General features: G+C 41.0%; 1 protein-coding gene and 1 long non-coding RNA gene across 22 annotated transcripts in view; one reads left to right on the forward strand and one right to left on the reverse strand.

The window, feature by feature from the left end:
- The window catches only part of ZFHX3 (zinc finger homeobox 3), a 525,132-nt gene that overhangs the window by 379,626 nt on the left and 121,902 nt on the right, over nucleotides 1–23,604 (reverse strand). Inside the window, exon 1 of one of the 21 annotated variants that reach the window (XM_049110744.1) lies at nucleotides 16,211–16,387. The exons of the other annotated variants lie outside the window; for them this stretch is intronic. The gene's annotated coding sequence lies outside the window, so the exon portion shown is untranslated. Of the gene's footprint in view, nucleotides 1–16,210; nucleotides 16,388–23,604 lie in introns of those variants that run through there. 21 annotated transcript variants of the gene reach the window in all.
- On the forward strand, nucleotides 7,331–12,862 carry LOC112646571 (uncharacterized). The gene is made up of 3 exons (XR_003127725.3): nucleotides 7,331–7,916; nucleotides 11,071–11,197; nucleotides 12,593–12,862. It is a non-coding gene; the product is annotated as an uncharacterized LOC112646571 (long non-coding RNA).

Raw genomic sequence — 23,604 nt, forward strand, 5'->3', positions numbered from 1 at the left:
TTTGATAGAACCCCTATTTTTGGATTTTCAGGTTATTTAAAAATTTTCTCTATTATATGAAACTCAGTGATGAACCTTCTTCTCCCCCATGTCTGATTGTCTCCCAGAAACCTCTCACATCTTTTTCTTATGCTCCTCAACACTGAACACTCTGAAGTCATCACTGATGGCTATAATTATTTTCTATAGATGAACAAGATACTTACTAGGTGTGAATAATCTCTCCTCATAGGAGTGTCATACACTAAGATTGACAATACAAAAAGGCATATTGAAAATACAGGGCTTTAAAGTATTACTTTCTCTTACAATGTAAGAAAATGCAAAATAAAAGGTGGGTTTAGCAGCACAACATGTATACAAAATGCCCAGAAATTTTTCTTGTTCAAATCAGCCACATATTGAGCTTTGAGGTCGCTTCTCTGTGGTTATATCAATTTTCTTGAACATGGAAATTTCCAAGGACAGAGTCATGGAGAGCAGGTCGACCTCACCTAAGCAAGACAAGTCAACTCAAATAAGTAATATTCCTCAAGTGTTGTTTCTAAGTGCCTTGCATTGTATCTCTAGGTGTGGCCTGTGAAGGAAGAAGAGCTTTTGTAGAACTGTGGCCAACAGAGTCTTGTTTATAAGAAAAAGGACTCCATGTTGGCAGACTCATGAAAGGCTGTACCAACCACCTAGAATTTTTTGCTAACGAGAAGTCTCTTGGGTATCTTTAAGTGCAAGCCAGTGAGTGCAAGCCCAAATATTTCAATCAAACGGATATAGATAGTAAGGCACAGAAAATAGGCACAAAAATCAGGAAGATGATTGCTTCACATGAATACAGACTACCTATGACGTCCAGAGCCTTCAGCTGGAGAAGTCTGAATGGTGGAGGGGCTGAACTGTACAATACTTGAACTTGGAGGTTTCTCTTCAAGCTTACGCTAGCTCTTCTAAACTTCAGTCGTTTGACTGTCACCTTCATGATTCTGTCCTATTCCTGTATCACCTTCACTGTGTCTTCACGCTTTTCTTTCAAAAGACTCACAATTCTACTTAAGTGGACTTAGCCTCATCCTGAGACACCATCCATGAAAACATGAGATTGTGTAGTTATATTTTTATTATGCATAAATGTTAATTTTTTGACATATTGTTAGTGTTCTTCCAAACATGGCCTTTCATCCCTCAGGTATGCATTCCACACTTGAAGAAGTACTGGTGTAAGGAAAGCCCTTTTCGGACAGATACAGAAAATATGACTATTTACAATAGAGAGCAAACATTTGAGATCTGTTCTTCTGAATATCCTCATAGGGTATAAATGAAGCCGGGTGTAAGGAGATTTGAATATATGACTGGAGGTCAGAGTCACAACAAGCTGTTCAATTATGGGTATAAAGATACTAACTCGGCTCCCTGATGTCAGGTGGACCATTAACATTGTGTTATACAATACATTGTATGATCCTAGCAGAGATTGACTACTGGCCCATGTGGTCTGTGATCTGACCCAACATTGTATTCTTTATCTCTGGGCTCACCTTTCTGTTTATGGGATAGAAACTCCTGAAGCAACACCCACTTTGCTGACTACTTGGACTGGCAGTCATTCTCCATTCCCTGGGCAAGCCCCACTGACAGATGCCCACAGTACCCCATGGCATCCCAGAGAATAATCTACCCCCTGATGCACCTGAGTAGTCCTTCACCAGCTGAGTTGTACCCTTCTTAAGAGTCAGTTGTGTTTGTCCCCAGCCTTTTTTATTAAAGTCATTCTTGCTAATGAAATTCATAATTAAATAAAATATAAGCCAGAGATATATGGATGCAAGAAGAGTTGTTTCTCTGATGGCTAAGCTAACTCTATGAAAACGCTCAGGTAAGTCACTGACAACTGCCATATAGGTAGGACAAATGTAATGGAAGGATTCTTCACTCTGATGGCCTCTTGAATGCCTTAAATTCTCCCTTCACTTCAAAGACTAGAAACTGTAGACAAGCAATAGCACAGTGGTTTATGCAAAAAAGATGTATGTGGTTTACATTTAAAATGCTTAAAGTACATGTTACATGCACATATAATCTGCCTACTTTAGCCAACTTTTACAATTTACAAGCCAACTACTGGTTCTTTAGAGCCTTACCTATAGGTGAACATGACAGTCATTTTCACAGCTGAGCCTGAAATACTGTTTGGGTCGTATGTGTCCTGGCCTTGGCCTGTCTCATAAGATGTGAGCTCCTCAAGGACAGGGCTTCTATCTTAGCCATCTGTGCTGATTACATGGAGCTAAGGCCTTGTAGCTGCTGATCAATATTCTTCGAATTGAGCCAAAACGTCTTTGTTCTCATTAATTTGAATTCCTTCAAGTTGACCATACTTCCCCACCCTGATCCAGAGTCATTTTTCCCAATGGCCACATAACTCAGCATGTCTGGGATAAAGAAATGCCTGTCACTGTGCTGTCTACTCTGCCAGGATTGGCTAGTAAGAGGAAAAGCAGAGGAGGGGACTTCTGGCGGCCTTAGCATGACTGAGGTATGGCTTGGCCAATTAAGTACTTCATACCAAAATATTCCACGAATGCTATAGGATGGAGAAGTAATTCATCACATATATTTAAAGTTGAATTTACTGATATTTTATGGTATTGGATATTATTTCTATTAACATTTTATGCTGAAATTACAGAATGATTCGTGAGTACTGAATTTTTGATTGCTTTTACACTTTCTGGGACACTATTAAACTTGATTTACGTTAATAGCACTGTAAGAAGATATTAACAATGAAATTTCCAAAAGCACTTAGCATCTCATAATTGGAGTTAAATGACAAAAAAAATGAAGGGATAATAAAGTAAAGAGAAAAAAGGAGAGAGAAAGTTTTGACAATATTCTTTTTAACCTGTGGTTCTTAATAAGATTTTTGCAGGAATTGTTTTAGGTTAGGAAAGAATCAAATCTCCGATCAAGACAGATGACACTGATTTATTAGAAGAGTTTTATAATACAGAATAAAGACCTGGCTCCAGGTAGAGAGTACAGAATTTACTACTTCTAAGAGAGGAAAATTTCCTGATTTCCAGAATAGGGAAGAAACTTCAATTACCACCTTTTTCTTCTTTCTGTCCACGGTGACTAGGAGATAATCTGTTTTTTTTTTTTTTTTTTTTTTTTTTAAAGGAACTGATTTAGTCATAACTGCTGGATTACAGAGAGGCAGACAATAAAGGTAAAGACATCAGAGTTAGAACAATGACAATTACTATAACAAATTTGTTGAGCCCTTATTACACATAGGTTCTGTGCTAAGCAATTTATACATATTATCTCATTTAACCTCCTCAGCCTCCCTATGCATTAGATAATATCATTGTCTCCACTTCACAGCTAAGGAGAGATTCAGAGAAGTTGAATGACTCTAGCAAAGCAACAACACTAGGATTTGAACCCAGGCAGTTTGGCGCCGGAGTAGGTCCTGGCTGGCTTGAGCATAACTAAGTTAAAAGTGATCTGGTGAACATCAAAGCCACATCATGCATAGCTTTTGTTAGTGCTGGGTGTTTTTGCCTTCATGGGCTCTTTCCTACCTAAACAATTATTCAAACTTCTATTTTATGACTGCACTGACATTAAGATAAATATATTAACAGTAGATATTAAAGCATTTTCTTTGAGTGGGGTGCCTGGCTGGCTCAGTCAGTAGAGCATGTGACTCTTGATCTCAGGGTTTTGAGTTCCAGCCCCAGGTTGGGTATAGAGATTACTTAAAAATAAAAAACTTGGAAAGAGTCCATCTTCTCTGACCAAAACCTTTACCATTTTAATGACTTTAGAAGAAATTAAGACATTTCTGTGGGCCCCTAAAAGTGTTGTGGGCCTTAGGTGCTGTGTCTCCTGAGCCTCAAGAAGAAGTTGGCCCTGGTTAGCCTGGCAAAAAAATCAAGACTTGAACATGGAAGCATGTAACTTCATTTCTGATTACAATGGGATCCAGCAAGCTATGGTGATGGGACATATGGAAGTAACATGATAAGAAGAATGAAGTGATTTCCATCCGCCTCGGTTTTTTGGAGGATACATGGCTCAGGTCCTTGTCTGCTCTTTGAGAAGTGTAACTCCAGAACCACTGAGGTCTCTATTGGATTTATCCTAAAGAATACACTTAAATTTAGTTAAACACACACAGGCAGACAAACAGCCAAACTTGGATCCTTAATTTATAATACTGGCTACAAATTAACAGAATATTAGAGATGGCTAGTGCCAAAGACAATAACATTGACTACTCTTCGGATTCTGACCCAGGCTGTTTGGGAAGTGATTCCCTGCAAACACAGAGAAAAGTCCACCAAATGCCTTAGTCCTCACTCACAGCAACAAATGGCAGTTTCTGCCCCAAACAGAAATGAGATTCATCCATTAACATTTTTCGCCAACCCAATAATGCTTCACTGACCCATTTTCTTGGATGCTAACAAACTAGGGGTCATTCTGAGAAGACGCTGAATCTCCAGTTTTGGTCCAGACCTGACTGCCTTCTGAATAAAAGTAATAAGGAAGAAAAATCTATTTTTACTTCCCAAATTGCTGCTCGGACCGCCAACCTGGATACAAGGTAAGTCCAAGCAAGTATGACCACATTACCACGTTAGGGTTTAGTGTCTGCTTTGCTTTATGATAAAAAATAATCCCAAGTTAACTCTGGTTGAATTGGGTCACTTGCATGAAGTTTTCTCAGTGGTAGACACAACATCCTGAATGAGATTTATGTGTAAGACATTATCTGAAATTTCCCTCTTTTAAAGCCATGGTTTAAGAGGGAGTAGAAATGCATACTTCTATTAAGCAAAGAAAATATCCCAGGAATTCAAGATAAAATATTTTCCTTGCAGTTTTTAACTCATTTAAAATCATGCGATTTTACTGACTTCTTTAATTTATAAGACTCTTAAGCCAGAGAACAGATAACGAAGTGTAAAGCATTTATAGACTTCATTAGGAAATTGGGCAGTATTTACCTTAAAAATGATTGAGAATGTGAATCTGGGATTCTGTTAAGATCATAGCCAACAAAAGGCACAAAGTAAAAGGTAACCGATAAGCAAATGATAGATGATTGAATGGATAGATACATGAATAGATTAATGAATAGATAGAAAAACAGATGGATAATACAGATGAATGAATTAATAGAGACACAAAGGATAGGCAAGTAGATGACAGATAATAGAAAGATATTCATAGATCAATACCTGGTTAGAAAATGGATAGCTAGACGCACACGGATGAACAGATGACTGGGAAGCAGAATAAAGAGTTGATATATAAATGAATATAGTTAGATGAATGGAGAGATAGATGCTCAAGATTGATGAATGCAAGGATAAATTTGGAATGAAGTTGCAGATAGATATAAGAGTACAATATCACGATTGTCCCCAACTAGAATGGAATACCAATGAAGATAATGACATTTCTCTTCATGGAGCCATTTTAAATAATTTAACTATTTTGGGGGAAGTATAGGCTGGAAGCAGGAAATCAGCCAGTCTCTAGGAGCCCTGAAGTTTCACAATAAACGTCTCAAAGACAGGAAGAAAATACATGGGTGTGCCATGATTGAGCCACTCCTGCATAATGCTCAATTCTGGTCCACTTGGCCTCTTGGATGCACATTGGAACAATGAGGGATGCACATAGTGGAGGGTGCACAGAGCAGCCTTCGTGCATCCTTGGTAAGGCACAAAAGTCCTGCCTTTTTGCCTTTTTTTCAATTCTGATGTTCACATATACCTTCAGTGGTCAACCCACTCAGGAAGGTCTGATGTTGTAATTAATCCATGTCCCAAGAGGATGTAGTATCTGCAGAATTTATGAGTGGGTTTGGGCTGCTGTGATGAGTAGGGGCACCTCAGCTCATGTGATATAAATTCCTCTGCTAATTGGATTGCTGGAGCTAATCAGAAGCCAGAATGGGGATAAAAAACAAAAAACAAAACAAAAAAACAACCCATGTTCCTCCTCCTGCTGCTGCTGCTGGCTGATAAAGCATACAGCTCCTTTCAGGACAGGGGGTGCTGGAATTGAATCCTCTTGCGGAGGTTCCCCCTGTAGATGGCTATCTCAAAGGTGACATACCCGTTCTGTCGCCAGGCCAGCAGGAGATAGAGCAATGAGAGAAAGGAATAGAATGATCCCAAGGAGATTTTACCACTGAACCACAAAAACAGAGTGGGGGAGAGATGAAAGAGTAAGAAATCAAAGGGGGACATCCACATGGCCTGAGAGAGCTAGAAGCTTTTTTTCTGAAATGAAGTGCCACTCCCTGGGACATGTGAGCCTGCCTGGCATCCACTTGGGAGTATAGCTTCAGGAGGCCTCGTCTCCACGGCCAAAGCCAAGGGGAGGGTGCGCATGGCTCTCACTACTAGAGCTGATGATGCAATGCAGGAGGCTCAGTGGAAGGGATGCGGCTCTGGGATAAAAGCCCAAGGTCCCAAACTCCTTGCCTACTGGAAAACCATTGGCGTAGAGCGCTCTGAGGGAATGCTTCCTCTGCTCCTGCTCTTTCTAGGTTTCGGATGAGGGCAGGACAAAGCAAGTTTGTGTTCAATGGCCCGTGTACCTTTCCCACCAAGAACAAATGGTCCATTCCAGCTGCCGGAGCGGAGCCTGTGTCCTGCAGGGCACTGGTTAGACCTTGGCGCCCTTTCTTCTTTCTCTACCCCTTCTTTATGGACGAAAATGCATCCCTAATATTTGGTTCCACCAAGCTGAGCGCCCTGCAGTTCTCTTTAAAGTCCTCTTTTTGTCTCTCCTGCATTCTTTCCTCCCTGTGATTGCTACTTCTTTGGCCGCATTTCTTCTGGAGCCCTCGACATACACTAAATCCTTAGCCATGATGAGTAGGCGGCAAGCCCCTCTTGCACACAACAAAGACTTCTATTTTTTTTCTCTCTCTCTATCTTTTGGGCGACACGATAAAAAATAACCCTGTATTTATGCAAATTGCAAAGTAGCGTGTGATAATGAAAACAAAACAGTGCTGGCCCGCAGCCAAGACATGGCACTGACGGGGGCTCCCGACCATTTGGCTCTTGATTCTTCGGGGAGAGCAGCTGTAGAGAAAGGAGACTGCACAACAGCCTCGGCACACGCGCACTCACACGCGCACACCCTCGTTCGCACGCATTCCGGTACCGTCACCTCGGAGCCAGCAAGACCTGGGATCCAAATGAAGTTCTGCTTGCTACCGCCACGAGCACTCCAGCGTCGTCCCCCACGAGCCTCCCTGCCCCCTGCTCCTGATTCCCTTTCAGGAATTTACAAACATTTTCCGCAGATCAATATCTGTATTGATTATTCATTGTGAGTGAGTCGTGTGTCTTTGGTGATCCAGCTTGCAGAGGTAGCAGCCAAAGCCTGCTGCAGGGGAAAAAAAAAATAACAGGAGGCGAGAGGGACCCAGCTCTTGCTGGGTGTGCGGCTGACGGCAACACAGAAAGGAAGAGAAAAAGAGGAAGGCGCTCGAAGGCGAAGGAAGGGACCCGGGGTGGAAGAGCAAGAGGGAGCAATAGCAAGAAACACCAAGTGGCGATGGGCGTCTGGGTCCCGGGATCTCGGTGGCTTGGAGGAGAGCCCCATCCTGGTGTGCTGCTCTGTGCCTCACGCAGCGGACTCCCTCTGCTCGGGGACTGAGACGTGACTCACGGTTTTGGTATCTCCTACGTAAGAGCTTTGGGGGGATTCCTTGGCTTGCTGACAACGGAAGGAAGAAAGCAGCACCAGGGAGGTAAAACACGATTGCTTCCAACTGCCTTGCGGAGGATACGCAGTCGCTTGGTTTGGCTGGAACAGCTTGCTGCTCTCTGATGGCACGCGGAGGGAGAATAATTAAAAAAGCCAGCATCACTTACTAAGTGAGTAAACACAAAGCCGTTCCAAACGTGCTCTCCAGCTAATGAGAAGCTGTAATTTCTTATACTTCAAGGCAAAACAAGACAGTGATGGGGCTTAGTGGAGTGTGTGTTTGCGTGGATATGGAGGTGGGGGTGGTGGTGGTGATGGTGGTGGAGATAAATCGACTAATTGTTGGCAATGTTTAAAAAAGGGATTACAGGAAAAGACAGTGAAATGATGACAGGAAAACATCTTGGACCAGAGCCAAAAAAAAAAAAAAAAAAAAATCGAGGCAAATCAAGTCTGCAGCTCAGAGGAAACACCCCTTACTCCTGTCGGAGGCTCCGATAGGAATTGCCCGGGGTTCCTCGGCCAAATATGGAATATTGTGCGGGCACCAGGGGACAGGACCAGGGACCACCGGTGTCCCCAGGAAGGAGCCACGGCATGCCAGGTTACACAGCTATGCCACACTTTAAGGAAACAAAACAGTAAAAAAAACAAAAAACAAAAAACAAAACCAACCTGTCCTTTCCTTTTAATTGGAGCTCCTGCTTGTTCAAAATTGCTCCAGTTTATTAAAAGCAACCCCTAAATGTGCCTTCTGATAATAGGAGCTGCTGATTCTCTGTGTGTCTCCAGGAAGCTGCTGCAAGGTTACAAAAATATTCTGGAAAAAAGGAGGTTGAGGAAATCCAGTTTTCCGTAGACTGGGCTTCTGGCAATCATGCCAGGCGATTGTCTTTGCCATTTGAACCGCCATGTGAATGGGGGAGATAGTTTGGGGTTCCTCTTCTGTTGTCACCTGGCCGTGGCTTGGTGAATCCCAAACGGGTCACCAGTAGGACCCTTTTAATACAGGTTTCCAAACACACATGACAAGGTGGAGACCTCAAGGAATAAAGTGATGAGCTGGATCTTCTTTCTTTCTGGGTATTCAGTTAACCGAGCTATCTGGTCCTTTTTCACATGAATGGAGTTGGTTTTTTTTTTTTGTTTTTTGTTTTTTTTAAGGATTTCTGGGACTGGAAGGTCAATAGATAAGATGTCCTCCTTCTGGTTGGGGTTTGATTCTTCATGTTGCTTTTTAAATGTGGACTCCCCAATACATGGCGAATTTCTGGAGCAGGAGAAATCTATCCTGCAGAAGTGTGCCTTGGACACCAAAAGGAGGAGGAATTAAGCCAGTCATGGATGACTCGGGCACCTTGCGTGGCATTTCTTCAGCATTCATAGAGACCTGTGTCTATAGTGTTTATGTGTGTGTGCGCCTATGCTTGTGTGTGTGTGTATGTGTGTGTGTGTGTGTGTGCGTGTGGATGGTGGCACTATGCGTGGTGTGTGCTTACCTATGTGTGGCTCTGTGTCTGTGTGTCCCTCCGAGAGGGAGGGAAAAAGAGAACGAAGTCGGAGCAAGAGAGAATGCTTGGGCATTTCTGTAATTCATGCCGAGAATGCTCAACGCTGTGAGGCAGACAGCCACCCATGCCCGGGCTCTGCGGCTCTGGAGGGCCTGTACAGACCTGATCTGAATGTTAAATGCAAGAGAAGAAATTAGCATACTAACCAAGGATGTCAACCCCTCCTTGCGATCAGTAAATGGCCATCTACTCTCTTTAAAGCCGGCGTCGCCATGCGCGCCAGCCACTTAACCATGTCCTCTGTTAGGTCCTTTTTTGTGTTTGTTTTTTTGTTTTTGTTTTTTGATGAAAGACTGGAAATTCATTAATGAGGAGGGAAGGAAGGGCTTCAAGGGGCTGTAATGAAAACAAATGATCCTCTTTAAACCTCATGACGGCCAAAGCCGGGGTGGGGTGGGGGTTGATTTCTGCTCTGGGGCTGGAGAATAGGAAATTCCACAGACAACAGACCACTTGATGAGAGCCCAAGAATGCACTGCTTGGGAATTTCTTCTCTGTGGCAAAGACCAGCCATGGCCAGTATGTCTGTATTAATAAAACTTAGAGATGAGCTTTATCTTCCTAACTCTAAGTGTGGTCTACCAGATGTCTTTCCATTCCATCAGCGGTTATCAAATTTTCTTGACCTTGTGAGGATAGGAAGAGCCTTTTGGGATCTTCTGGCAAATTGCCTCAGCTTCTGAAGTAATACAAATTTTTCTTTTGGGCTATGCATTAGACTCTTCCCAGAGGAAGTAGCTGCTTTTATTTTAATCTCTATCATACGCTCACAAGGAAGATTTGACTTGTACTTCTGCAGAGCCCCATAGTAATACAGATAGAATGCTGTTTAAGAGCTAAGAATTGGGCAGGCACTCGCTACCAGTATTCGGGCTGGGAAAAGTTTGTTTCCTTTTTCTTTCTCTTAGCCAATCTATCCTTGGAAACAAACTTCTTCTTTTCCTTTGTATTGTGCATTGTACTGGTTTGCCTTATACCAGGGGTCATACTGTCCGACATACTTCAGGGACCTGCGGGCACCAGCCTGAGGAGGCAATAGGGAAGAGTAGAGCTTGGGATGAAGTGGCAACAGAGCCACTCACTTCTGTTAAGGGGAAGAAAAGCTGTGCTTTATGTTGCCTCATCTTCCAATGTTTTAAGGGGCGGTAGGTATTGGTAGTGTGTTTAAATATAACTATATTGATTTTGAAATACTGGCTCAAAGTTTGTTTTGTTTTTTCTCTCAATGATCTTTGGGTCAAACAAAATATATTTTTGAAGGTGGTCTTGGTCCATAGCATGCCACTTTGCAATCTATGCTTTGGTTCAAAATACCTAGCATCTAAGTATGTTCATTTTGTTTTATATTTTCTTGATGCCCAGTCTTTCTATGAAATATTTTAGTTTGTTTCAGTTAAAAATATATAGATATTAGCAACTACAAGGCGAATATCAATGGGACTGTATATATTGTTAGACCAAGAGGAAAGTGCTAATTTAAAACAATAAAGAGGGGATGGTGTACTTGCCCTGTGGTCACTGGCATCTTAGCAGGCATGATGAAATGCCATCTTTTTCTAAGGTAGTGATCTCTACAAAGATATTTTTTTTAAAGATTTTTTTTTTATAAAGACCATAACTAGGAAGATTAAATACCTAGAAATGTATTTGCATATTTTCATATGTATCTCCATCTTTTGTTACCATTAGTGATTAGTGCTTTGCTAATATTTAAAGGAAATTAAAATATATTTTTCTTCTTATTCATCCACAGAACTCTACATCTCAAGTGGGTAGGAAAAAAAGATAGAAATCCCCAGAAGAGAGATCCTGCATATAGTTTGGAAGTTTTCCCATGGCACCTGAAATAACCTCAGCAGGAAGAGACACCTCAGCAAATGGTAAAGGGCAGCAAGAAGGGCCCCCTCTTCTCATACAATTTTAACAGGGTCTTGCAATTTCCAAAGTGCTCTCCATGCATATTATCCTGGTTAATTCTCACTAGAGCCTGGCAAGGCAGATAGTATTGAGCTTATTTTACAGATGAGGACACTCAGGCTCTGGGAGGTGATAAAACTGTATAAGGTTGAAAACTAGTAAGAGGCATTCATGGATCTTCTGAGTCTTAATCTGATGCCATTTTATTATTCTTTGTAGGTTCTCCTAGGAATGTCCTCTTCAGAATCTCTCACCCGAGGCTTCTTCTGTTCTCCATCCTCTCTCATCCCCCTACCGGACACCCTTATTACACAGTTTTCATCTTGGAATCTGTGTAATTGGTAGTCACGTGCAATTTGAAAGTGCTCCTTACATCCTGCCAGCAATTAAAAGCCACTGCTCAGTTCCAACTGGCATTCGCAGAAACCATCTTTAGCTTTCCATTCCTGTTATCTGTGCCTATCTCTCTCCTTCCCTCGAAAGTCAAGTTTACCCACAGACTGGCCTACATTTGCCGTTTTTAGTGCTTCACTTTCTTTTGCATCTCTAACAAAGCCCTCTGCTTTCATTTCTACTCATTCAACTGTGCTTTCCTTCCCTGCAGTTAAATTCTGTTGATCACCCCCTTCTCCATGATACTCTTCTCCTCTTTCCTATCTGACACTATTCTATGCTGGATTTCCTCCTTCATGTATGGCTGCTTCATCTCAGACTTAGTGTCTTTTTTAACACCTTTAATATCAGTACTCCCCAAAAAGTGTTTCTTTGGTCCTCTTCTATTCTCAACTGGACATACTTTGCCTTGTATAAACGTAAACCCTTGATTTTGACACTCATCTATAAACTGATCATCTCCTGGAATTCTCATCTCCAGGTCAAACCACTCTCCTGAGCTCGGCTCTGGGTATCTGGCTGCTATCAGCTTGGGCAGTCCTAACTCAATACACTCCTAACTCCTCATCATCCCCAAACCCTCTCCTCCTTAAGCAACCCTTCTCCCGCACACCTTTCATTGCAACACACTCTTCAGGTTTTTCTAATTCAGCTTTCCTAATTCCTCTCTAACCATTCTCTTTTACCACATTCTGACCACTCCTTTCTTGGTTTATTTCTCCACTGGCTTTTCTACCAGCCCAGCTGTTCTCTTCATTCTCAGAGGAGCCTAGCCCACAATGCATTCTCTGTATGACTTCTAATTGATCTACAGAAAGTGCAAATAGAACTATTTCGCTTGCCTCTATGAACCTTCAGTGGATTTGAGCTTTCTAACTTGGGCTTCAAGGCTCCTCATGATGAAGATCTTGCATCTTCCCAGCCCTCTTTCCTAAAATTCTTCCATTTCCTACTTTGTGCTACAGGTCACGGAATACCCATGACTATTTTATGCCTCGAGGGTTTCATACAACGTTCCCACCTCTTGGATGTTCACCTCTACTTCTGTCATTTGGTCAACTCTTTCACCGTCAAGATTCTGTTCCAGCAAGAAGCATTACCCTCTGCCCCAAACCGCCACAATAGGTTATGTGCTGTCACAAACCCCCTACCCCGGCCTCCTGTCTCACAGCATTTTTTCCACTGGCACAATAATCAGGTTCTTCTCTTTGGACTATGAGACCCTGGAAGGTAGAGACCATGACTTTTATTTCTGTGTTCCCAGAACACAGCACAGGTTCTACTATATACTGGGTGTCTAATAAATTAATGTTACTATTTTTATTCTGAGTATCATAAATGCTATTTTTTTTTTTTTGCTATAAGATTACGGGTCCCCCAAATCATCAAAATGAGGGAAATACAGCAACCGTTTCCCATGGTGAAAAAAGATTTCCTAGGGTGCAATTCTCACTTACATCAGTTTTTTGACTTCTGTCAGGTGAGAAATGAACACTGGGGTGGTCTTTAGGTGTTTGCTGATGTGGTAGAGACTTTGGAGTTAATTAGAAGCTTTGGCTAAAGCTGAACTTCCTTTGCAGAGTTCCTGGAGGAAACGCTAAATTAACAGTTCAAGGTTACTATTAGAAAAATAGCCTGTTTCCCTTAGGTTATGCCTCAGGGAGCTTGTTCTTCTCCCTGCCATTTCTAAGATGTTTCCACTTTGCTTTGGACCTGGCTATATCTGCCACATTAAACCTGGTCTTTCTAACAAAGGTAAAAATCCCTTGAGGTCAGACTGCTAAATGCTTCTTTTGCATATCTTCCAATAGCACTAGGTTTTGGCACACTCAATTAATACTGGTTGAATTGAATAGGGATGAAAGCTGCCTACCATAGGAGGAAGAATAAGGATGGCTTTGTAAATTCCCATCTTCCATGAAGCAGAAAATGGCATGAAATCGTTAGGTCCACAGTCCCCTGATAGTCCCAAGAAATAGCTCAAGACATCATTAAGAATTCCTAAAGTTGTAAATATAGCCAGTTCTCATTTTTCATGGTAGTTATGTTCTATAAAGTCCACAGAGACTCTGAATTAGTAAATACTGAACTGTTGCTCCTAGGAGAAGTACAGGGTTAGGTTCCTTTGAGCCTCTGGTTGTCATATTTTTGTCAAGTGATCAATGCATAGCCTTGTTTTATGTGTGTTTCTGTTTAAAGACACCTTATTTAACCTTATTTAAAAATTCTTTTTTCTTAAAAAAAATTTTTTTTTAAGTAGGCTCCATGCCCAGTGTGGACCCCAATGCAGCACTTGAACTCACAAACTTGAGATTAAGACCTGAGCTGAGATCAAGTGTTGGACACTTAACCAAGTGAGCCATCCAGGCACCCCTAAAGATATCTTATTTAATATATATTGTTAGTTCATTAGTATTGAACTCATGGCTAATAGCACTATAACTCTTGCCTGGTGGAAGCTTATCTAATACATGTGCTTTCTCGGTAAGTCACATCACAGCCTGCTCTCACTTAATAACACTATACACTTCTGCATTTATGATTAGGAGTCATTTTATACAGTAAACCAAAAGCACAAGGTGTGAAATATGTAGCACTAAATACACAGGGAATAAAACACCTGTCTACAGTATGAAAATTCAAACAGGAAAGCAGAGTGTTGCCTCATTCAACCTCGGCTGGAAATGTACATGCAGGGGGACTCAAAATTTTTCCTTCTCTGTACATATCCACAAATGACCATGAAAGCACTGCAAGTATTTCTGTGTGGGTTACAAATAAATTGAAGTGAGGAGGTGAATTTGTAAGTATAGAATCTGTGGATGAAGATTGACTGTACTACCAGAGTATATTGATAAAACATTAGAGCTTTTGCTTATTTCCAAGTAGAGGCTATGATGACCTTGTTCCAAGCACAATTCTGACTTTGGAGTTCATTCCTTAATTTTACAAAACTTCTTTCTGGCAAAGGATCACCTTCGTTTTCTTGTAACTCTTCACATACGTAATTACCACTCACTAGAAGTTGTCAGATTGTTGGGGGTGGGATGGCACATTTTCCCCAAAGAAACAAAACTGGTTTACTCTGATAACATGTGAAGGCTGGGCAATTATTTAGACTTCATTGCCAGGTAGGTGAAATCTCCCACTACCACCCCACCCCCACCCGGTGTTTATGATTTAAAGGTGGCCTCAGCAAAATTACAATTGACTCATGTTAGGTATCTTTGCCTATATTAAGAGGATTTTATATGACTGTCTTAAAAAGCCATTCTTTTGAGCTAAGTCTTGCCCTCTTTGGGTCATATCTTTACTTATATTTCATCTTGCAAGCGGCTGCTCAGAAGTTCTATTTTTGCTGTTTTCTTATTGATTCCCATCGGGTTGCAAAGAATGGATGAAGAACTCTATGTTACCCTTTCACACAAGCCAGAGGCACAGACACATAAGCGTTTTAGAAGTCAGGAGAAGGGGTAAATCAGGAATTTAGAGTGTAGAGGGAAGGGAAAGCTTGGCAAGATTTCAGATCTTGAGTGATGAGAAGAGGTTCTGGAACTTCTTACGGTGTCTCACTACAAGTGAGCTTGGAGGTGGTTCTAACAGGACTGGAATCTCAGCTCTGTTATGTATTCTTGCTGCCATCCTAATGGAATTGGATAATTGCACTGAGAGCGGTTCCCTCTTCTGGGAAATGGGGACCATGAGACAAACCTCCAGAAATGTCTGTGAGGACTAAACGAGATAATGTTATGTAAAGTGCTGAGCTTGAAGTCTGGCAGAAAATACTATGAAAATGAGAATTGGTAATTGTTGCTTTTGTTACAATTTTCTAGATTCCTAACTAGCCATCTGCCCTGACATCTGGATAGTACATAGTCGTGGAAACATGGAAGACCAGAGTTGAAAGACCTGATCTAGGGCAACTTCCATTTGTGCAGAAGCTACACAGGATTAACCACTGTACAGGCTGAACAGGATTAGCCAGTGTAGCATTCCACAGCTAGTTAGGGCAGAATCAAAAGTGGAACACAGCTCTCTGAAGTCCAGTTCACAACTATTCAGTGAAGTCCTTTGTGCCCATGTTTCCCTTCTAGAACCTCTTTTTACAAATATCATCTGTCTCCCACCTTTTCTTCCTTATCCAATAGACTGGTAACCATTGCTCTATGGATTATTATCTTCTTTGGCAGACTTGCTGCTAGTAGCAACAGCAAATAGAGTATTTTAGAGCAGGAATCGCTGAGCATAATCTCTTCATATTTTTTGACTGTATATAAAAATATAAATATCTATCTATCTATCTATATATATAGCTATGAACAAATCATATTCCCAGTATAATAATGTAATACAAAGCAAAAAGAATCACAGAAGCTACAGAAGGAATGCTCTTTTAAAAAGGGTTTGGTTATTTTGTAGTTCTCTGCAGTAATTTGCAAGATGCTCCTTTGGAAGAGCCCACAGGGAAATGCCATCTGAGGTATAAACCTCAAAGCTTATAAGTAATCCTGCAATGATGGGACAAGAGAACTGGTCTGGACAAAATGGATGGGGCTGGTTAATTTCCACCAAGCCTGTCTTACCGAGTGGAGGTACAAAGTGTGCTGTTTCAGGAGCCAGAATACTTCCATTGGTGTGGAGGTGTAGGATGGGAGATGAGGGAAGCTAATCCTCTAGGAGCTCTTGAAGGTACTGGGTAGTGCCACAGAATGATAAATTATGTGGCATTTAAGTAAGATGTTATATCCAGCAGGACATGGTAATTATAAAAAAAAAACAAAAGCCATGTACAAGGCATGATGTGCATTTGAGTCCTGGAGGTGAAGATGAGGTCATAGTCTGGAGTGCGTGACAGTCACAGGAGGGAGGGGTCTGCTGTTGTGGGGTTTCAGCTAAGGGAACCGGGTACCCCACATGGCTACAGAAGCACTAAGGCAGAGCCAGTTTCACAGGTCAGGCTGGGCCCACCTCTGTTCAGCTGAATTGGGTTACACAAGCAAGTATCAAAATTTGGAAGTGGTTAGGCAAGTCTGGTAGGATTGGTGCACCCTCACCTATTTTATCACGTGACAGATTAATCTTTGCTACAAATTATTCATAATTATTCATAATTAATCTTGAGCAAATAACAGTATTTCTTTGTGGGTGTTGGAAGTTCTGTGGGGCAGATCCTCCTATTTCTCTATGGCTGTATCCCACTCTTATTTTGTCCTCTTTCTACTTATATGCAACTGAACTGATAAGCCACAAAAGCTGGTATAAGATGTAACTTCATCAGAATATCCTTTTTGCAAAAGATCTGGAACTGTATTTAATCCACCAAGGTAATAGGTTTAAGTGAAACACTGCTAACTTATCCAGCCTACCAAGCTATTATATTTGCATTTTATATTAAACATGTCTCTAATATTTCTTTTGTTAGTGAAACTGACATTTCCATATGATGGTGAATGCTAAATTGTGAATAGCTTTCAATGGATTTTGCTTCAGCAGTTCCATCATTCTCCAGGAATAAAAAAAGATCACAATGAATACATATAAGCATCCAGCACAATGCTTTTTTTTTTTTTTTTTTGGTATAGTCTGTTCAGTGACTTAGCTTGGCTTTATGCAGCATCTCACTTATCCAGAATCCAACTATTTAGCAGCTATTTACTTACCTGTATTTAAGTGAAAATAAAAGCCCTATAACAGATAGGAAAGTTGCTAAAGTGACATGTATGGAAGTTCAGGAATGTCAGTCTCTCCAACATTTAGTCTCTATTGGATGGGAAGCCATCTTCCAGTTCAGGTTTAAATGGTACACTGATGGGCAGGAGCTCTTGGAGGTAATGGCATCATGCAAGGCTGCCCTCTCTTGAAAGGAAAAGTTGCATAAGCAGGATATAGGCTCTTATATATTTTTTAGCATGTGATACTCATGAAGGCTATCTTGGGTATGTTGGCCCCTGGGAGGGATGGGAAATGGCACTGCTTGTCCAATAGTATTTGATGCTTCTAGATCTGAAATTCTTCTTGGTTTCTAGGATATCTCCTTAATTCAGCTGCCACTATTTTAGAGGGTACCTGAGAATATCTGAATTGAGAAATGGAGGATAGAGAGCTCCTCCACTTGCCTGTCATTCACAATTAACAGGAAACCTTGCCTGTCATACCAACAGAGATCTAAAATTTAATAGCAGCATCCACAGGGAATTCCACACCCCTGGGTGTGGCTGGAGAGTTATGGAAAGATCTGCTGGCAGCATATTTGAGTAGCAGATGAAGAAATCATCCAGAAAAATAGTTGTCCTGAGGAGAAGGTCAGGCATATAAACTTGACTCAAGAAGAATGACAGGGTAATAAATAGGGTGGGCAGATTTGGGGCACAGGATATCTTCCCGTGAAGATGATCCTTCATTCTTCTTTCTTCCAGGCCAAAGCCCAGACACAGGTCTGAGTCTTGGTGATAAGTTAAAAGCTCATGAGCGAGTTTCACATAGAGCCATTTTGAGTAGTGCGACATGGGAGCCAGGAGCACTTGGGGACCAAGATAACTGAATGTAGAACAAAAATGAGAAATTTCAACCTGAAGTGGACATGGGTTCTCATGCCATATCAGTGCCAGCTTCAACAGATTCTCCTTGGTGACTGGCACAGTGATATGGGATATCCCCAGTTTTGGCAGTGGGGAAAAGCTGGCAGAGAGCAATGCCTCCAGTGTTGGGAATGACTGGAGGCAGTGCTTTTGCTTGGATGGCAGCCATGTACCCTCAGAGCAGCTGTGACAGTGGCAGAATGAGGCACATTCAGAGGCTGTTATGTGGTAGAGGACTCAGAGATCAGGGACAGAGAGGACGTATGTAAATACACTTGACATAGTCCCTGTGGGTTATTTCCTAGAGTGCCTGAGGGAGATTTTGAGTGAGAATGGAAGTTCTACAATTGTAGGTGGATGTCACAGCCACGCACATCAACATGATCCTAGTTCCACGCGGGCATGACCTGAAATTGGTTATTCTCAGCAACCTATGCCTGGAAATCCTGTGAAAAGAGGATGGGTGCCAGAAGTGGTCAAACTGTTTTCTCTTGGACATGATAACTGATTTAGAAGCTTCTGTCTCTGTTTCGCCCAAAGCTAACAGCAGTTACTATATTGTTCTTTAACTGTTAATTCATTTATCTGTCTCCTATGGTGAGCTGTAAGTTCATCGAGGAAAGGGACTATATTTTATTCATCTGTAGATTTCCACTACTCAACATTGTCAGCCAAATAGGAAACACCGACCGAATCAATGTTTGTTGGATGAATAAATACACGAATAAATCAAGAGATGTCACAAATGAGACGGCCATCTGAGATAAGGTTATGAAAATAAATGAGGATTGTATCCTAGGACATTGTGTGGAAAGAAATGGAAGACCCCATTTAGGGCCCTACAAGGGCTGAAGGGAGCTCAAGGGAATATGTACAGTCTAAAGCTGGCTCCTCTATGGGCTCTTTCAGCACCTCCAAAAACCTCACTATTTTGTAGTCCCTAATGTTGATTTAACTATTCCAAAACAAGTCACCACAACTCTGCAATGATCAGAGATACTTTAAAGTCTTGATAATTACAGAGGTCAAATAGTAAGAAAAGTAAGGGCCCTATAAGGTATGAAGGAATGGCAGATGCACTTATGCTGCCATTAGATCCATGGACTTCAAGAAGTTTTGACCCTTGGCCTTGGACCGTAATTGCACATACTCCAGTGGGATATGGACCTCAGGTAGCTGTGGGTGGCAGATACTGTGTCATAACACAAAGCATTCCCTGTCCCCTTCTCTGAGAACGTAGTGAGAAGATCCACTCCCCTCTGAGCAGTCCTAGGGTGTTCAGGCAATGTTCTATGGTAAGGGTGGGGGGCATGGCCAGGTACCCTTCAATGGCTGATAGGTGGCCCTTTGTCTCTTGATTCCAAGCCCCAGAGTTGTAACATTCTAGGAGGGAGCTGATCCACATTGGTCCATGGAGGTCCCAGAAATGAAGTGTCCTGAATACCAGGGCCTGATGGTGATCACTGAGCCCAGGCTTCCTCCTCATGGCCAGGGGCTTGGAGGAAGAAGGCTTAACCAATGATGGGCTCTTAAGTCACAGATTTATGAATCTGTATTTCCAAACAGAACTTCCCCACCCAGGTTTGGAGCTATGATCATGAACAGGGATCAGGAAGCTGGAGGCAAATGGATTGGGAATACAGAATCTAGGCTGACTGGCTCAAGTAGTCAGCTGGGTACTGCCACCCACTGAGCCCTGAGCTGCTGTGGGTAGGGGAAGGGCTTTAGGAAGCAGCTTGATTACGCTTCCTATGGGGGCAGGGGAGGATGTTTCCCAGCTATACAGATCCCAAACTCTTGATTTATCTATACTTACTGTTAGTTCTACCTTATTTATTTAAGGGAGTGAGAGCCAGAGAGTGAGAGGGAGCCATAGCAACATGTTTTCCTTCTAAATGTTTGCATTTTTAAAAGTTTATTTATTAAAGTAATTTTTTTTAAGTTATCTCTACACCCAACGTGGGGCTCAAACCCAGATCAAGAGTCACACGCTCTTCTATGAGCCAGTCAGGTGCCCCTAAATGCTTATATTTTAAAGCAAGCCTATATATTCTTTAGATATGACATTCCTAAAATAAGCTACAGTTTTCCACTCTTAGAACTTTCAAATGCCTTCAGTTCCTAGATAATTAAGTTTTACCTAAACTAGTAATTCTAAAATGGTTCCTTTGTTCTTGACTGGTTAAGAAACTGAGGGTTATAGATATTTTCACGATATAATACATAGTGTTTTCAAAATGGAAAAATCCTTTTAAACTAAGTTGACATATATGCATATTTGCTTCAAGTTTTTGTTCACAAAGTATGTGTGTGTGCATATATACATGTGTATTTAATAGTCTGTGTATATATGTGCATGTGTGTTTGTACATGTGTGTATACACATATGAATGTTTACTGTATATATAAGGTGTCTGTGTGTAAATTTTTTTTTTTTTGTGTGTGTGTGTGTGTATATTTATATGTGGAGTGTGTGTGGCTATAATAGGCATCTACTCCATGTGAAGTATGCACTAGAATGAAGTATCTGCTTTTCTGGACCACCTAAGGGTAAAGATCTTGTATTCCACCCTTACACTGAAATGAAGTTTTTTTAAAAAAATGAAAGCCATGTTTTTATTCCAAAAGATTGAGTAGAATGGTACTTTAGAAATAATTTTAGTCATTTAAATTTAAGGCCCTGAAAAAATTCCCATCCATGGTTCGAATCTATTCTCTGGCCCAGAGCCCAAAGCATTTTCATTAGATTGAGAATTGGATACGATTTCATTTACTTTAAGCTTTGGCTGCTCAGAATTTTGTTCTTCAGAGACAAGCTAACAAGTGTCGATGGTCATGTTGGCCTCAATAATAGTTCTCCTTTCCTTGAATGATCTATTTCAGTTGCATTATTATCATTTAAAGATGGCCTTGTGCTTATAGCCACAGTCTCAGTGAACGTATCAAGAATGCTGATATTTCCTCTCTGCGGCTTTGCCTTTCCAGTTTGGAGAAAATTTGTTTGGAGCAAACTTCCTTAACTTATTTTCCATGAATCCATCTGCAAAAGAGAGGCTATCTAATGACTTCTTTCATACCGCATTCTTGCTATTACTAAAGGAGATTTTGTCATATAAACTATACTGAGACTTTTTAAAAAGTTTTAAGCATTAATGAAATTTTTATCGTGTTTTTTTCAATAAATATAACTGACATATCAGTAAGAAAATGACAGATAACCCACCAAAAAATGGGCAGATGACTGAATAGAGACTTCACACACACACACACACACACACACACACACACACACACACACACAAAATCCAAATGGCCAGTCAGTGCTCAAATTCATTGGAATTAAGGAAATGCAAAATAAGCTACAATGAGAGGCCACTTCTACACCCCCTGACTTGGCAAAAATTGAATTCTGGCAATAACAAGTGTCGGTATGGGTGTGACACAACAATGGGATACTCATATACTATATTGATACTATTTTGGAAAACAGATTTTCGTTAATTAGTAAAGCTGAATAGATGCATGTTCCTTGACCACCCCCCCCCAATCCCTCCCAATAACTTAAATCAGTGGCTCTCAAAGTGTGGTCCCTATTCCTGGCTGATAGCATCAGCAACACCTGGGAACTTCTTAGAAATGTGAACTCTCAAATGCTACCCGTGTTCCATCTAATCAGACACTCTGAGGATGGAGCCTCATCATCTGTGAACCTGCAGGGTGATGGTAATGATTTCTCAAGTAGAAGTACCACCTGAGAGAAATCTGTGAGCATGGGCACAGGACACAGGACAAAAATGTCACAGCAACAACCACGTATGCATCAACAGCAATACTGTGCATACTACTTACATAACAGAATATTAGACTAAAGAAAATGAATGCATTCCATGTTGAAGAACATTCCTTATAGTCATCATGTTGAAGAAAAGAAGCAAGAAAAGAAGCAAGACACAAATGACAACAACAACAACAACAAAAACCCTGAAGAAAAGCAAGGAAGTGATGACCATAAAATTCAGGAAAATGGTTATCAATACTGGAGAAGGAGGTATGATCAAGAAGGAACTTACAGTGGGGGCTGGAATTTCTGAAGGGATGTCAATGTCCCATGCTTTGACCTGGGAGGCAGTTACATACTCATTTGCTTTATGATTATACATTAAACTATATGTATGTGCTCTTTCTAATATACATTACATTTTACAGTAAAAATAAACTTTTGTGTCTACCAAAGCTTTAAATGTTGCTACCAAAATCAAATTTAACCAAAGTGTAACCTGCCTACCTTTGGTAAGTCTGCTTGATTCTCCTTCCCATTATAAGAAGCTCTTCCATAAGCATCACTACTCCTGTTCTTATTCCTTTCTTATTCCTTTTTTTTTTTCCTCTTCCAGCTAGGGAAAGAGAGTTGGGGACAGACTCTAAGATGATCATTTATATCAGACAGAGTCATTATCCCTTTCCTCTCCCTAAATATGCAGAGGAGTCCAAAAGCAACCAAGCTTCTAAATGGAGGTGATATCACCTATGTGATCTAAGGATCTTATAAGTATATAGATGCTGGTTGGTTCATACTTGAGTTGTCTAAGTTTAAAGCAGAAGGTTCTTTTCAAGCAATGTTGAAGTCAAGTCCTTATCTTTCTTGTGCTTCAATAAAGACAAGTGTACTTTGCCCATAGGTCTATGATGATTGCATTGATAGACATTTACACTTTCATGGGTAATACAATTCTGTCATCAACAGTAATGATCATGTGAGTATAAAAAAATATATAGCTACATACCATGATACAATATACCAAACACAGTGCTTGTACGTAGTAGATGCCCAATGAACACTATGCTGACATAAGCAGATGTGTCATATAAAAAACATATCTGAAATAAAACCATTATTATAAATTGCTATACATTTTAGCTGTCTCATTTTTCTGGTGTGTGTACTTACTTTTTTTTTTTTTTTTTTAAAGATTTTATTTATTTATTCATGATAGTCACAGAGAGAGAGAGAGGCAGAGACACAGGCAGAGGGAGAAGCAGGCTCCATGCACCGGAAGCCCGACGTGGGATTCGATCCTGGGTCTCCAGGATCGCGCCCTGGGCCAAAGGCAGGCGCCAAACCGCTGCGCCACCCAGGGATCCCTGTACTTACTTTTTTATTGTGTGACTATATATAACATAAAATGTGACACTTTTAGTCTACAATTCAGTGACATTAATTATATTTGCTATGTCGTACAATCGTCTAGCTGCCCAGTTTTCACCCTCATTTTAATGTCTTTGTTAGAATTGACTTGCTTCAAATTGCTTTTTTAAAACTTCCTCTAATATAGCCCCTCCCTCTTCCTACATTTTATCTTTTACCACCTTTGCCAGGTCCTTGGTTTCATTTACAGCCT

The sequence above is a fragment of the Canis lupus genome, chromosome 5 (genome assembly GCF_003254725.2).
Source record: "Canis lupus dingo isolate Sandy chromosome 5, ASM325472v2, whole genome shotgun sequence".
Classification (NCBI taxonomy): domain Eukaryota; kingdom Metazoa; phylum Chordata; class Mammalia; order Carnivora; family Canidae; genus Canis; species Canis lupus.